Raw genomic sequence first — 17,679 nt, 5'->3', positions numbered from 1 at the left:
AAGCATCAATGAACCACATAATTATTCACCCAAAACATGTTAAATCGCCTATATGCGTAATATGCTTACATTAAGGTGAGTCTAAAAAACACTTTAACCAAGTAAAAAAATGTGCCTCAGAGTGGGCGTGAACCAACAACCATTTGATTACTAGGCGCGTTCTCTTCCGACATGGCCACGAAGTCGATGGGGAAAATGTTGCTTGTAGAGGGATAAATCCTTGAGGTATTCTTAATTTGGCTACTCAGAGTGCTGTTGTAACCCTGTATATTCGACGATAACCATTTGGGATCAGATAAAATCCTCTCGCCATGTAATTTTATAACAAAATGACGCGCTTCTGTTTACTTTATTTCATGGTTCTTCCATTTTCACTTTCAAATGATCGGTGACAGTTGGCATCTAAGAAAATACAATTCGTTATCCCTAAGTACGTAAATAATTAATTGTTCACATAGGTATGAAACATTCATCTTAATTTTTATTCATCAGTTATGTCATTTCTTTCTTCTACATTTATCTCCCAAATTTCATGCATTTGTTGCTACTTTTTTTTAAGCGATTGTGTACTAGGACAGAAAGTGGAGCAAAAAGCGCGAGAAACCATTGCATGTTACTGCGCATGAGCAGGTGCAAAGAGCTGACTGTCATTCGTGTGTCGCTGCAGATATCAATTATATCATAAGTATCTAAAAACGTATGCACCTAAAGTAAGTACCTCGAGCATGAAAGATATATGTCCCAAATGACGATATAAAAACAAATGATTATCACAGTGCTAAACTGAGCCAGGTATATAAATGCTACATTTGTGGTACATAGTCGCAAATATCAGTTAGGTGTAACAAGCACCTAAAACTTTAGCTAGCTGAAGTACATACTTAACAGATGAATACCATATCTACCAATTGTCGCGTACCCAAAAAGTAGCTGAGACACCTAAATGGCACATGCCTAGCACATCTTGTAGTGTTATGGTAGATATTTGAAAGTATCCACTTTATTAAAAGATTTTAAACTAAATTAGGCCCCGGTAACTAAATTAGGCTCACTAAACCGGAACTGGTTAACCGAAAGTAGGTAAGTTTGGTATCGATCGATTTGTTTCGTCAAGCTGAATGGATTGATATATAGATTTTATATGTTTGGTTGCTGATTATACCCCATCCCCGAAACTAAATTAGGCTCAGTAAACCGGAAGTGGTTAACCGGAAGTAGTTAAATTTGGTATCAATCGATTTGCTTTGTCGAACTGAATCGATAGATATATAGATTGTATATGTTTCGTTGGGGATTATACCCCACCCCCGGAAACTAAATTAGAGTCAGTAAACCAGCAGTAGTTAAATTTGGTATCGATCGATTTGCTTCGTCAAGCTGAATGGATTTATATATAGATTGTATATGTTTGGTTGCTGATTATACCATACCCCCGGAAACTAAATTAGGCTCAGTAAACCGGAAGTAGTTAAATAAGGTATCGATCGATTTGTTTTGTCATGCTGAACTGATTGATATATAGATTGTGTATGTTTTGTTGCTGATTATACCTCACCCCCGGAAACTAAATTAGGCTCAGTAAACAGGAAGTGGTTGACCGGAAGTAGTTAAATTTGGTATCGATCGATTTGTTTCGTCAAGCTGAATGGATTGATATATAGGTTCAATATGTTTGGTTGCTGATTATACCCACCCCCGGAAACTAAATTAGGCTCAGTAAACCGGAAGTAGTTAAATAAGGTATCGATCGATTTGTTTTGTCATGCTAAACTGATTGATATATAGATTGTGTATGTTTTGTTGCTGATTATACCTCACCCCCGGAAACTAAATTAGGCTCAGTAAACCGGAAGTGGTTAACCGGAAGTAGTTAAATTTTGTATCGAGCAATTTTCTTTGTCAAGCTGAATGGATTGATATATAGATTGTATATGTTTGGTTGCTGATTATACCATACCCCCGGAAACTAAATTAGGCTCAGTAAACCGGAAGTAGTTAAATATGGTATCGATCGATTTGTTTTGTCAAGCTGAACTGATTGATATATAGATTGTGTATGTTTTGTTGCTGATTATACCTCACCCCGGGAAAGTAAATTAGGCTCAGTAAACCGGAAATGGTTAACCGGAAGTAGTAAAATTTGGTATCGAGCGATTTGTTTTGTCAAGCTGCATCGATTGATATATAGATTGTATATGTTTCGTTGCTGATTATACCCCACCCCCGAGAACTAAATTATCCTCAGTAAACCGGAAGTTGTTAACCGGAAGTAGTTAAATTTGGTATCGATCGATTTGTTTTGTCAAGCTGAATCGATTGATATATAGATTGTATATGTCTCGTTGCTGATTATACCCCCCAGAAACTAAATTAGGCTCAGTAAACCGGAAGTGGTTAACCGGAAGTAGTTAAATTTGGCATCGATCGATTTGTTTTGTCAAACTGAATCGATAGATATATAGATTGTATATGTTTGGTTGCTGTTTATACCTCACCCACGGAAACTAAATTAGACTCTTTTGATATTTTAATTGTTATATTTTTACGGCAAGTAGGTATAAAACTCCATAATACACATATTAACTATGAGCGAATGTCATCCAACAATATTGTAAGACTACGCACTATTATGAACAAGCGTAGGAAAATGAACATTGTGGTTGATGGCGCGAAAGACGGCATCAGGAAAACATCATGAACTCAACGAACGACTAGGCAAACCGAATGCAATGAAAATCTGCAAAGAAATTGTTCATCTGTTATAGTGTTATGGAATTAATATTCTAAAACGTTTGGAGAGTGAACATAGTTTCAAGATATAAGTGGTTTGTGGAAATTAGTGAACACATTCCAATTTTATGCAAATTACTTAAAATGACATGAACGCACGTCGTAAGAACCAGTTACATTCACGTTGGTTTATAAGAAAATTTAATCTTCGTAGTAGATTACGTTAATATTCGTTGCAAGATGGCATAAGTTATCTCAAAGAATAAATCCATTTGATGTACCATCAAATTATCGAATGTTTAGTGATTTTATCATAAACTTCGCAATGGGAAGATGAAAGGCGAAGTAACCAGAATGGAACCACGAAATCGTCATCAGTATAAGAAAACGGAAATAGATTCCTTTTCAATGGAATAACACAAAATCCCACCTAAAACCTCTGTAATTAAAGTGTAGTGCAGAAAAGTGTTTAGTGAACCTACGTGGGCTAAGTGGTAAAATATTACCAACCTCAAAATAAGCCGCCTACGACAATATTTCATATCATTTTGAATTAACACCTTGCTCTTTTTTTCGTAAAAAGTGAAATGAGCTAAAAATAAAAAAGAAGGTACTAAAAGAATATCAAAGTAAATGTATCAACAAAATTATATTCATAAAAGTTGCACGTAAGTAAATGTTAAGTGTACAATACCTTTTCTTCAAGTAAAATTTATTCTGTGTATTTGTTTGTTTCCAATAATCTTTGCCATGTTTCATACATCAATCACCACAGGAATTCCTGGCAATAGGTACAGGTACTTGGAAGCATAATAGACGGACACGTCAAAGATGGTGAGTACGCGCGAGCGCAACCTCAACATGAGTTTATGTAACGCTAACGGTAACGGTGGAGGGTGTTGGTGATTAAAATTTTAAACAAATTTTTAATAACCTCTCATTATCCGGAATCTCGGTAGCAAAAGCGCACGCTCCGAAAACAGTGTATCAAGAGATAGTGAACTCAAATAAGAATACCAATATTATTACTACAACAACCTTCGGTTGTAATCGACAACTTACCATTTAATCCTTCAATATAAATCCCCACACTGATGTTATTCACGAAGTTGTTAGACGTAGCGTGGACGTAGAGAGATGATACAAGACTCAGAATTTTCAGAATACACTTGCGTAAACTTGTTATTGAAAACCATGTGTATTTATTTATTATATTTGTTTCTATATTACCACATTCTATCACAAAACAGTATTCATATACACAGCGGATAATCCTCACCACAAGTGAACAATATTTTGACGTAAACAGTCGCTTCAATAATGACTTGGTAACATTCCTAATTTTAATTATTGATACCGTTCAACTTAAAACTGAGATTGACAAGTAGTCAACTAAATAAGATATATAAAACAAGGAAATATACAAAATACTATATACAAAAAAATTAATAATAGTACATGCAATAAGGTATCGCTACTATATTTCTAAAAGTCTTTTCAGAGTAAACAAAAGTCCAGACGACAGTAGCAAATTATGTTATTTCAAGTGTATAGAAAGAATTGTTTCAAAGAAGTTTGACCATTTGTCTATATTTGTATTTCTTATTTTTAATTATTTTCTTTTTACGGATGCACTGAACTACTATATTATACTTGCCACTTGGTATAATTGTTTCTATCTTCAGTTCTGTCTTTGCCCGAACAGATGATTCACAATTGTAATACCAATTTGAATTCAAACTGACTAACTAATTGACACTTGATAATCGTGACTGGCTTACTTTTATTTAGGTTTAATTCAACTTAGTACTGATACTTCAAACATTCTTCACAGATAAATAGGTTAGTTAGCACAGTTTTCAAAAATAACAGTTACATAAGGATGTTATACTACTACTGTGGTTCTTAGATATTTTTATAGCTATTAATTGAAGTTATCCTATTATATAGGCATATATCAAATATAAATTGATTTTCTTTCAAGCGCTTTTTCTGGATATATGCTCCAAATTTGAGCTTAAGACTAAAAGAATTCAATGCAAAGTAACGCGTTCGTATTGTGCGCTCATTATATACATGACGTTCTATATTTACTGATCCTCTAGAGTGTATACAAGTGATTGACTTTTACGAATACTGACTGGCGCAAGAAACTTAATTATATTTAATCCTTGTATCACTGATATGCTGTATTCAATAAAATAGATTAGGTTATGAGTGAAGTATTTGAAATGAATATTATTATATTGCCCTAGGTAAATACTGTATCAATATTTTAAATTTACTTTTTAATGCGAATATGTTTCAACGATTATATCAAAAGAATTCTATAAGGTTACGAGTACAAAGCATGCTTTAGTGTGTCGTATACGGTATACACATATCACTTGTTTAAATCCTTTTCTTAGACATTAGTACGTGAATCCGTGCTATATTCATTTGTTTAAATATATATCTTTTTTACTATGACGAATGCAAACAAACTGTATAATGCAAGTGTTTTCAGTAGGACGATGCCCAAAAGAAATGTGCGATGTTTACTTGCAGTGTCTTTCTTCTCCACAAATACGGTGCACTTGTTAGTTTCTTACCTTGACTGGCAGGTTGACACAAAACAAGTGATTAAAAGTTTCTTGTTCCATTATTAATTCAGTTACAAATAATTCTTCATAGTTGCATTTTTATTTTATTCTTTTCTTTATACCATCCCACCTGTTCTTACTTTCTACACTGCTTCTGCTGATCCTGTGTTGTCAATGTTGCCAGTGAAGTTTAGACAACATTGGTAGAGTTCAGAGGGATACTGAGCGGAGCGCTCAGTCACACCGCTCGAAGTGAGCAAAACGCTAAACTTTTATACAAATGCTGATGGGGCAGCGTGTCCTGTCACATATGGCGTCCGAATATTTTGATCCTTGCGCCGTCACTAAGCATTCAAAAATTAACTTTCACTTAGTTACACAGATACTTATAAGAACAAGATAATACACAAACAAATGAAACCTGACACATATACTTATATACATATATACACAATATTTCGAAAAATGTACAGCTCGCAATCTATTCGCAGTATTCATCAGGCAAGTCCTTTAAAAGTTGACTGGCATAATTCCCTTCTGCGTTCTTCCGCCATTTACAGTATTGTTCCTTAGTGGGCTTCCACAATTTACACTGATGTTCGCATCGGTGTCCTATCGATTTCCCATTGTTCGGATCAATCAGGTCCACAACCTTAAGACGGCTTGCGAACACATAAGTATGTTCCTGAGTACAGATCAAACATCTGTTTTATCTGCTGTGCTGCTGCATCACTGATGGGATGTGTCCTGCGGAATATAAGATCGCCTACTTTAGCATGCCGATCTGATGTCATTTTTTCGTTGGTACGTTGATTCTTCTTCGCCATCTGAGACTTCTTACGGTGTGCAATCATAAGTAGCCGGTTGTCCCACGAATTCCCGTCTTCATCAGTCTCCTTTTGGAACAGTCGTTTTATCACAAGCGTTACACCCTTCACGTTTAGATCTGCTTGGACTAGAGCAACTTTCAGATTCTCCACAATATTGTAATTGGGTAACATAACGATATTCTATAAGTGCTTACTCCAATCGACATGTTGTTCAGCACAATACAAACTCCAAAGCCTATTCATTTCTCCATGCATCCTCTCCACGGGATTTGCTTGAGGATGGTATGGTGTGGTGTGATACACTTTAACTCCTTTACTAGCCATTGACCCTAGGAACTTACTAGATACAAAACATGGACCGTTGTCACATATAATGGCGTCCGGAATACCTAAATGCATAAAATACAAATCCAGGCACATCAGAATGGCAGCAGTTGTATTTCGTCTCATTCGATACGCTACTAGATGCTTGATAAACACACCATGCACGTGGACACATATGCCATGTTTGACTTGCTGGTTGGAAGCTTCCCTACTACATCAACTGATAGTAACTCTCGGGCTCTCGAAACGGTGACTGACTGTAACTTCCTTGGGAGAGGATTAGGATCAGCTTTGTGTCTCATACATAATACACAATTGCAGATGTATTGTCGCTCATCAGTATACATGTATTCCCAAAACGAAATTTTCTAGAAGCATCGTGTGTATCTTCGCATAGCCAAAATGACTACTGTCATCATGGTAACATCTCAGTACTCTCTTTACTAAACTTTTGGGTACAACTATCCTCCATTTATCTTTCAAACGAAAATCACGTTTTAACAGCACACCTTGTTGGATCTTATAATACAGTCGTACAGATTTACCCCAACTTATTTCTGATACATAGGTCTGATCTTGCTCTAGAGCATCAATATACTTCATTAACTGTCGATCTTAACGCTGGTATTGCTTCCCATCCTCACTGGTCATATTTGCTAAATCTCCTGGAAGGACATGAAAATTCAAAATTGTAACAATTCTAGGTGTTTCGCATACGGTAATACGAGACAAAGTATCCGCTACTACATTGGTTACTCCTGGTATGTATTGGATTTCCAACTCCACATCTTGCATCTCGATACACCACCGATACAGCCTTGTATTCCAATATTTTATGTTCTTAAAGTGCACTAATGTTTGATGGTCAGTTTGTACGATCACATGATGCCCGATCAGTAGATTACGCCATTTTCTTATAGCCTTCACCACACCCAACATCTCTATTTCGGTAATGGCATAGCGAGATTCGCAAGGCTTAAGTATGTGTCCAGTGAAACCAATAACTCGTTTCCCATCTTCATACTCTTGTGTCAGAATAGCAGCAGTCCCAATAGTCGAGCCATCGACTATGATAATGAAGTCTTTTGACATATATGGATACCCCAAAAGTATATTTTTAGAGATCTCATTTTTTATTTCCTCGAAACAATTCGTATGTTCAGGCAACCAGGTCCATTTCTTCCCTTGTTTAAGCAGCTGGTATAAAGGTGCTGACTTACGAGCAAAATCATGTATAAACTTGGAGCAACACTGAAAAAATCCTAAGGTCCTTTGCAATGTTTTTATAGTTGTTGGCCTTGGCAACGACTTAACTATATACACGTACTCTGGATTTTTCGCTATCCCTACCGGTGTTACCACGAAACCTAAGAAATTTGCCTCAGGTACAATAAATGTGCATTTCTTTAAATTGACTGTCATAATTGCTTGCTCTAACTTATACAATACTTGATCTAACAACTCGATATGAGCTACTGGATCAGTCCCGGGAATTAAAATATCATCTATATACAGCAAGATCTTTTCAAGAAAAGCAACTCCCAACACTCTCTGCAACGCAGCCATTAAACAAGCTCCACCGTTCTTGTAACCAAAGGGTACTCTGCAATGCCGATACATCTGGCCTTCAAAACAGAATGCTACAAGATCCCTACATTTTTCAGTTAACTCGATCTGACAGTAGTAATGCACCAGGTCAATGGACATTGCACAGGTCATACCATTAAATCTTGCAAAGAGGTCATCGAGGCGTTCAACCTTCAGATTTGTTAAAGATACGAATTTATTAAGTTGGACCAAATCAAGACAGACTCTAACCTCATCTGAGTTCCCCTTTCTGACTATTGCCAGGGAATGGTGATGTTTTGACACTGCAGGCTCAATGATACCTTGACGCAACCATATTTGGATCTGCTCCCACGACTTATCTCGATAACACAGTGGAATTGTGTAAGGGCGTTTCACAATTGGACCTTCAGTGGTAACCTGGATTGTATACTTAAACTTGTTACATTTTCCTGGGAAATGGGCGAAAACTTTTCTTCTCTTCATCAGCACATTGAATAACATTTCCTTGTGGTCCGAAGCAATAGGAGTTTCCTGAACCACTTCTCTCACTTCTTCTAGGGTAGCGTACAGACTCTCTTCAGTCGTTTTTTCCCTGACTTCCACTCTCTTTGGATGCAAGCCGAACATTGGATCTCCTGAACAAGCGGGTCATACAAATATTCCACAAGAGCTTGATCCTTTATTTGTGCCAGCGCAATTCGTCTCAGGTTGCAATCTTCTCTTTGCCTTGACCTAGCTTCATTATACGAATCTTCTTGTTGCATCAATACGCTGTTAAACTGATTTAAAACTTCTTTCAGATCTTCATAATCACATCCACATACCTGTGAGCCGCATACTTCCTCTGGATGGCATTCGCATTCACTCCAGTCTTCTATGACGTTTCCAGGAAGATTGTAACCCACACTCAACTCATTAATCATATTATTACATGTATTTTCTTCCTCCTTCGCTTCAACCATGGGTACTAGGACTTCTTGCACCCCAGTTTGAATGGTTACCATGCCATTTCCAAAATTCATTCTGACTTAAAACTTGCTCATGTAATCACGACCCAGTAGAAGATCTTGGTTGAGCCCGTCGACCAGAAAAGCTCGAACATTCGTCTTTATCTCCTTAATTGTCACAGGAAGATATGCTTCTCCTCTCACCATTTTCTTCCTGGTTCCACTATAATCGACAAGAATTACGTTGGGTGCTGATTTCAATTTCGGATGTGATATAATCTTCGTAATCTTTCTCCATAACTCTAAACTACATAATTTCACCTCCGCTCCGCTATCGACAAGTGCTTGCACAACTTCATTTAACACACTCGTATGATACGAGACCATTCTTTTATTTGTTCAAAGTCAGTCTTCACGTCATCAATATTCTCACAATCTGTGTTATACTCCCACTCTTGTCCAGCTATACATTGAAATTTAACTCGAAAAATATTTATCTCATTCCTAGACTCATACTCACGGACATATAAAGGACTATATACATCCCTATACACTTCCTCAGGTATATCCTCACTTACACTTTTCTCCTGAGTTTTCTCACAACACAAGTCGTACCTACTTTCGACCCGCGAGGTGGATACTTCATTTAGTTTTTTTGAATCTAGTCATCCTCGAGAATTCCAGAGGTGTTGAATATTCTCTTGGGAAGATCTCGGATCATCTCCTTCATATTCTTCGTGTGTGTACCATTTCCTTCCTGGCCGTCTATTTCCCCTCCAAGAACGTCCACGACCGCCTCGTCAATAGTTCCCTCGTCCTCGTGCACCATCTCGTCCTTCATCCAGTGATTCTTGTCTTGTGTTCACAGGCTCTGTCTTGTTGTCCTCCTGGTCCTTCGATATAGCTCCTACTTTAGGTTTACGAGTGATCAACTCTTCTCCGTCCTCCCACCTTCTAGCGCCATCTCTTCCTGTCTTCCGTTTTGCTTTCCATGTGTCGTGAATCAGTTCAAGTCGTCGGACTGTTTCAAGAATGTCTGCTAACTCCTGGTCTCGTCATGAAACCAACTGTCTCTGATACTGAACTGGTAGTAAAGTTATGATGGTGTTACAAATCTGAGCTTCAATGCTCTGGAAATCCAAGTCCCTAATCTGACAAAATCAATTTGTAACAAAACGTTCAACACTCCCATCAACCTTAGGGTTGAATGGTACAGTCTCAAGGTGCGTTAGCCTAGCACACGTCACGTCTTCTGAATGCTAATGTCTTAAAAACATTTGCTTGAGTTCGAGATACGTGATGAATTTATTCACATTTGAATAATGCCATGACAGCACTGCGTCTCTTACTACGAACGGTAATATCTTAAGCGCCTGATTAGGTCGCACACCCATTAGAGCGCACTCTCGTTCAAAGTGTATTATAAATGCTTGAGCTGACAAATCACCTCTCTCTGCTGGATAATGCATGAACGATTTTATATCCGTTAATCGCAATTTCAAATCCACTTCGTCTTCTCCCTTTTCCATTTCCTCCCTATAGTCCTGAGATACTTCCGAAGAGGCTCCGCGACGGTTCGTTGGTCTTCTGGCGTTTCCATTTTCGTTCCCATTAGAAGGAAGCTGTCTTTGTCGGTTTCTTCTTCTTTCCGTCTTCGGAGGCCATCCATCTTCTTCTGAATACCCGCTCTCATCGGACGAACTGGTCTTGATCCGTCTTCTCCGATAACTTGGGTGCACTTTAGGTTCCTTGCTCCGAGAAGCCACCGTACTGTTGAGGGCACTTCTTCCATAGTAGGTACCGCTGGAATCACTTCTATTGCGCCTTCCATCTAAGCTTGGTGATTGAGCAGGATTGTATGTCCGCTTCACTTCTGTTTCCTCTTCTACGCCTGAACTATGTCTTCGCCATTCCTCCTCGATCCTTTGTTGAAGTGACGCGATTGCTACCTCCTGACAAGCCAACTTTTCTTGTACTTTCCACAGTTCCGAAGTGTTTTGTCACATGACAGCCTTCGACTGACTCACTTCCGCGTGACACTCTTGCAGTTGATTATTCATCACCGCGATGGCTCTTATCATTCTTCCAGAAACCTCTTCTCTCACCTTTCTACATTCATCAGTCTTCTGCAGGACCTTTAATTCTTCTTTGGCTAAACGATCTTCTATGTGTGCCGTAGTCATCTGTAACACCTCATGCTTCACATCTGCAATCTCATCCTGCATCCTGTCCTGCAATTGTGTCATACCTGCTACACAGCTCTTCGATACCTGATCGATTCTTCTATTTACTTCTTCAAATTGCTCACTCACCTTTTTCTCTGTAAGTATTGCCACTTCCTCAAGTTTACAGACGGTATTCTTCAAATCTTGAATCTCCTGCTGAGTTCCGTCCATCTTTCGTGACCGTTCATTTACTTGTTGAGTTAACAAGGCGTTCGTCCTGTCACATTTCCTGCTAACTTCTTCAATCTTGTTCTCCAATTGCTCTCTACTATTCCGTAAATCCTTCTGAATGACCTTCATCTCAATCTGAAAATCTTCCTTGATTTTCGATCTCAGCCCACATTGTTCCTTTTCATTATACTTCTCAAACATCCGGATAAGCATCTGCTCTATTGCATCCAAAGACAAACTTCGTTCTCCCGTCTCCATCGCCTTATGTGGGTTGCACTGTCCACACTTCCATAACGACTCAACGGATGCATCATCCTCGAGTTCATTTTCTCCATTCCATTGTTCTTCTGTCATTTGACTACACACGCGGTGAAACCAGCGATCACACAGACAACATTGTACATGATACTCATCTCTAGCTGGGTCCTCACAACACACTACTTTATCTGAGTCTGACATGGCCGCAACACCAGATTCACTTGCACTTGCACTGTCTATTTTTCGATTACGCCGATTTCCACCCATGTTCCACCCACTACACAACTAACAGTCCACGAAATTCACTCTTGATTGCAACTATTCTTCACAAGCGTCTGAGTCAGGACCATACCTGTACTCAGGACCATACTTATGTGTTCGCAAGCGAAGTCTTAAGGTTGTGGAGCTGATTGATTCGAACAGTGGGAAATTGATAGGACTCCGATCCGAACATCAATGTAAATTGTGGAAGCCCACTAAGGAACAATACTGTAAATGGCGGAAGAACGCAGAAGGGAATTATGCCAGTCAACTTTCAAAGGACTTGCCTGATGAATACTGCGAATAGATTGCGAGCTGTACATTTTTCGAAATATTATGTATATATGTATTTAAGTATATGTGTCAGGTTTCATTTGTTTGTGTATTACCTTGTTTTTATAAGTATCGGCGGAACTAAGTGAAAGTTAATCTTTGAATGCTTAGTGACGGCGCAGGAATCAAACTATTCGGACGCCATATGTGACAGGACACGCTGCCTCATCAGCATTTGTGCACCCGTTGTTTTCGCAAGTTTTGCGTTTCGCTCACTTCGAGCGGTGTGACTGAGCGCTCCGCTCAATAACCTTCTGAACTCCGCCTTAGCTATAGCTATCTAGACTTGACTGGCAACATTGACAATACATGATCAGCAGCAGCAGTGTAAAAAGTAAGAACAAGTGGGAGGTATAAAGAGAAGAATAAAATAAAAATGCAACTATGAAGAATTATTTGCAAGTGAATTAATAATAGAACAAGAAACTTTTAAGGACTAGTTTTAACCTGCCGGTCAAAGTAAGAAAAACTGAACATGTTTAAAGCTAACAAGTAAGCCGTATTTGTGAAGAAGCAAGACACTGCAAGTAAAAATAGCATATTACGTTTGGAGAGTGTCGTACTTGAAATACTTGGATTCTATACTTAGTTTGCAAGAGTCATAGTAAAATAAAAGACATATTTGAGCAATTGAATTTAATGTGAATTCACGTTTTAACGTCAACGAAAAGAATTCGTTCGTTCTCACAACACACTACGTGATATGTGTATACGGTATACGACACACTAAATCATGCTTTGCACTCGTAACCTTATAGAATTCTTTTGATATAACCGTAAAAACATATGCGCATATGAAAAGTAAATCTAAAATATTGATACATTATTTATGTAAGCCGATATAATAATATTTATTTCAAATACTTCACTCATAACCTAACCTATTTTATTGGATACTGCATATCAGTGCTACAACAAGTAAATATAAAGTTTCTTGCGCCAGTCAATATTAGTACAAGTTAATAATTTGTATACACTCTAGAGGATCAGTAAATATAGAACGTCGTGTATATATAATGTGCGCACAATATGAACGTATTACTTTGCATTGAATTCTTTTAGTCTTAAGCTCAAATTTCGAGCATATATCCAGAAAAAGTGCTTGAAAGAAAATCAATCTATATTTGATATAGGCCTATATAATAGCATAACTTCAATTTATAGCTATAAAAATATCTAACAACTACAGTAGTAATATAACATCGTTACATAAATGTATTATTTCTGAAAACTGTGCTAACTAACCTATTTATCTGTGAAGAATGTTTGAAGTATCACTACTAAATTAAATTCAATCTAAATAAAAGTTTGCCAGTCGCGACCATCAATTGTCATTTAGTTAGTCACTTTGTATGTAAACCAGTATTGCACTAGTGAATCATCTGTTCGGGTAAAGACAGAACTGAAGATAGAAACAATTATACCAAAGTGGCCATTACATTATAATAGTTCAGTGCATCAGTAAAAAGGAATTAATTAAAAATAATAAATATAAAAACAAATAAAAGATTAAGCTTCTCTAAAACAATTCTTTCTAGACATATGAAATAACACAATTTGCTACTGTCGTCTGGACTTCCATTTATTCTGAAAAGACTTTTAGAAGTATCGTAGAGGACCCTTATTGCATGTATTATTATTATTTTTGTTGTATATAGTATTTTGTATGTTTGCTTGTTTTATATAGCTTATTTCTTTTGAATACTTGTCAATCTCAGTTTTATGTTGAGCGGGATCAATAATTAAAATTAGGGATGTTACCAAGCCATTATTGAAGCGACTGCTTACGTCAAAATACTGTTCACTAGTGGTGAGGATTATCCATTGTGTATATGAATACCGTTTTGTGATAGAATGTGGTAATATAGAAATAAATATAATAAATAAATACACATGGTTTCCAATAACAAGTTTACGCAAGTGTATTCTGAAAATTCTGAGTCTTGTATCATCTCTCTAGGTCCACGCTACGTCTAACAACTTCGTGAATAACATCAGTGTGGGGATTTATATTGAAGGCTTAAATGGTAAGTTGTCGAATACGACCCAAGAGTGTTGTAGTATTAATATTGCTATTCTTATTTGAGTTCACTATTTCTTGATACACTGTTTTCGGAGCGTGCGCTCCTGCTACCGAGATTCCGGATAACGGGAGGTTATTAAAAATTTGTTTAATATTTTAAACATTACCACCCTCCACCGTTACCGTCACCGTCACTGATATTATTATATACCGTTTTAAAACTCGAAGTGGCAATACTAACAGAGAAAAAGGCGAGTGAGCAATTTGAAGAAGTAAATAAAAGAATCGATCTGGTATCGAAGAGCAGCGTAGCACGTATGGCACAATGTAAGGACAGGATGAAGGATGAGATTGCAGAAGTGAAGCATGAGGTGTTACAGATGACTACGGCACACATAGAAGATCGTTTAGCCAAAGAAGAGTTAAAGGTCCTGTTGAAGACTGATGAATGTAGAAAGTTGAGAGAAGAGGTTTCTGGAAGAATGATTAGAACCAACGCGGTGATGAATGATAAACTGCAAAAGTGTCGCGCGGAAGTGAGTCAGTCGAAGTCTGTCATGTGGCAAAACACTTCGGAACTGTGGAAAGTACAAGAAAAGTTGGCTTGTCAGGAGGTAGCAATCGCGTCACTTCAACAAAGGATCGAGGAGGAATGGCGAAGACATAGTTCAGGCGTAGAAGAGGAAACAGAAGTGAAGCGGACATACAATCCTGCTCTATCTCCAAGCCTAGATGGAAGGCGCAATATTAGTGATTCCAGTGGTACCTGCTGTGGAACAAGTGCCCTCAATAGTACGGCGGCTTCTCGGAGCAAGGAACCTGAGGTGCACCCAAATTATCGGAGAAGACGGAGGAGACGGATTAAGACCAGTTCTTCTGATGAGAGCGGGTATTCAGAACAAGATGGATGGCCCCCAAAGACGGAAAGAAGAAGAAACCGACAAAGAAGACAACTTCCCTCTAATGGCAACGAGAATGAAAACACCAGAAGTCTAACAAACCGTCGCGGAGCGTATTTGGAAGAAGCTCAGGACTATAGGGAGGAAATGGAAAAGGAAGAAGGCGAAGAGGAATTGAAATTGCGATTAACGGATATAAAATCGTTCACGCATTATCCACCAGACAGAGGTGATTTGTCAGCTCAAGCGTTTAGTGTACAGTTTGAACGAGAGTGTGCTCTAATGGGTGTGCGACCTAGTCAGGCGCTTAAGGTATTACCGTTCATACTAGGAGAGGCAGTGCTCTCATGGTATTATTCCAATGACAACAAATTCCTCACATATGCCGACTTCAAGCAAATGTTTTTAAGACATTATCATTCAGAAGACGTGACATGTGCTAGGCTAACGCGCCTTAAGACTACCATTCAACCCTAAGGTTGATGGGAGTGTTGAACATTTTGTTACAAATAGATTTTGTCAGATTAGGGACTTGGATTCACAGAGCAGTGAAGCCCAGATTTCCAACACTATCATAACTTTACTACCAGTTCAGTAACAGAGACAGTTGGTTTCGACACGATGCCAGGAGTTAGCGGAAATTCTTGAAAGAGTCCGACGACTTGAACTTATTCACTACACACGGGAAGGAAGACGGAAGACAGGAAGAGGTGGCGCTAGAAGATGGGAGGACGGTGAAGATGTGGTTACTCGTAAACCTAAAGTAGAAGCTATATCGAATGACCAGGACGATAACAAGACAAAGCCTGCGAACATAAGAGAAGAATCACCGTACGAAGGACGAGATGGTGCACGAGGACGCGGGAACTATCGACGAGGCAGACGACGTGGTCGTGCATGTTCTTGGAGGAGAAGTAGATGGCCAGGTAGGAAATCGTACACACACGAAGAATATGGAAGAGATAACCCGAGATCCTCCCAAGAGGATATTTAACACCGTTGGGATCCTCGGGGAAGTCCAGATTCAAAAAACTAAATGAAGTATCCACCTCGCGGGTCGGAGGTAGGTACGACTTGTGTTGTGAGAAGACCCATGAGAAAAGTGTATGTGAGGATATAACTGAGGAAGTGTATACTGGTGTATATAGTCCTTTATATGTACGTGAGTATGAGTATAGGAGTGAGGTAAATGTTTTTCGCGTTAAATTTCAATGTATAGCTGGACAAGAGTGGGAGTATAACACAGATTGTGAGAATATTAGCGACGTGAAGACTGACTTTGAACGAATAAAAGAATGGTCTGCTATTATACGAGTAAGTGTGTTGCATGAAGTTGTGCAAGCACTTGTCCATATCGGTGCGGAGGTGACGTTATGTAGTTTAGAGTTATGGAGAAAGATTACGAAGATTATATCACATCCGAAATTGAAATCAGCACCCGACGTATTTCTTGTCGATTATAGTGGAACCAGGAAGAAAATGGTGAAAGGAGAAGTATATCTTCCTGTGACAATTAAAGGAATACAAACGGATGTTCGAGCTTTTGTGGTCGATGGGCTCAACCAAGATCTACTGGGTCATGATTACATGAGCAAGTTTCAAGTCAGAATGAATTTTGCAAATGGCATGGTAACCATTCAAACTGGGGAGCAAGAAGTCGTAGTACCCATGGTTGAAGCGAAGGAGGAAGAAAATACATGTAATAATATGATTAATGAGTTGAGTGTGGATTACCATCTCCCTGTAACTGTCATAGAAGAAGAATGGAGTGAATGCGAATGCCATCCAGAGGAAGTATGCGGCTCACAGGTATATGGATGCGATTATGAAAATCTGAAAGAAGTTATAAATCAGTGGAACAGCGTATTGATTCAACAAGATTCGTATAATGAAGCTAGGTCAAGGCAAAGAGAAGATTGCAACCTGAGACGAATTGCGCTGGCACAAATAAAGGATCAAGCTCTTGTGGAATATTTGTATGACTCGCTTGTTCAAGAGATTCAATTTTAGCCTTGTTGTCCAAAGAGTGGAAGTCAGGGAAAAAGCGACTGAAGAGACTGTACGCTACCCTAGAAGAAGTGAGAGAAGTGGTGCAGAATACTCCTATTGCTCCGGAACACAAGTAAATGTTGTTCAATGTGCTGATGAAGAGAACAAAAGTTTTCGCTCATTTCCCAGGAAAATGTAACAAGTTTAAGTATACCATCTAGGTTACCACTGAAGATCCAATTGTGAAACGACCTTACCCAGTTCCACTGTGTTATCGAGAAAAGGCGAAGGAGCAGATCTAAAAATGGTTGCGTCAAGGCATCATTGAGCCTGCAGTGTCAAAACATCACCATCCCTTGGTAATAGTCAGAAAGAAGAACTCGGATGAAGTTAGAGTCTGTCTTGATTTGGTCCATCTTAATAAACTCGTATCTTTGACAAATCTGAAGGTCAAACGCCTTGATTACCTCTTTACAAGATTTAATGGTATGACCTGTGCAACGTCCCTTGACCTGGTGCATTCCTACTGCCAGATCGA

Source organism: Thermobia domestica, chromosome 18 (genome assembly GCF_964235325.1).
Source record: "Thermobia domestica chromosome 18, izTheDome1.hap1.1, whole genome shotgun sequence".
Lineage (NCBI taxonomy): Eukaryota > Metazoa > Arthropoda > Insecta > Zygentoma > Lepismatidae > Thermobia > Thermobia domestica.
The sequence above is the reverse complement of the archived record's forward strand: the minus strand, read 5'-3'. Positions refer to the sequence as shown.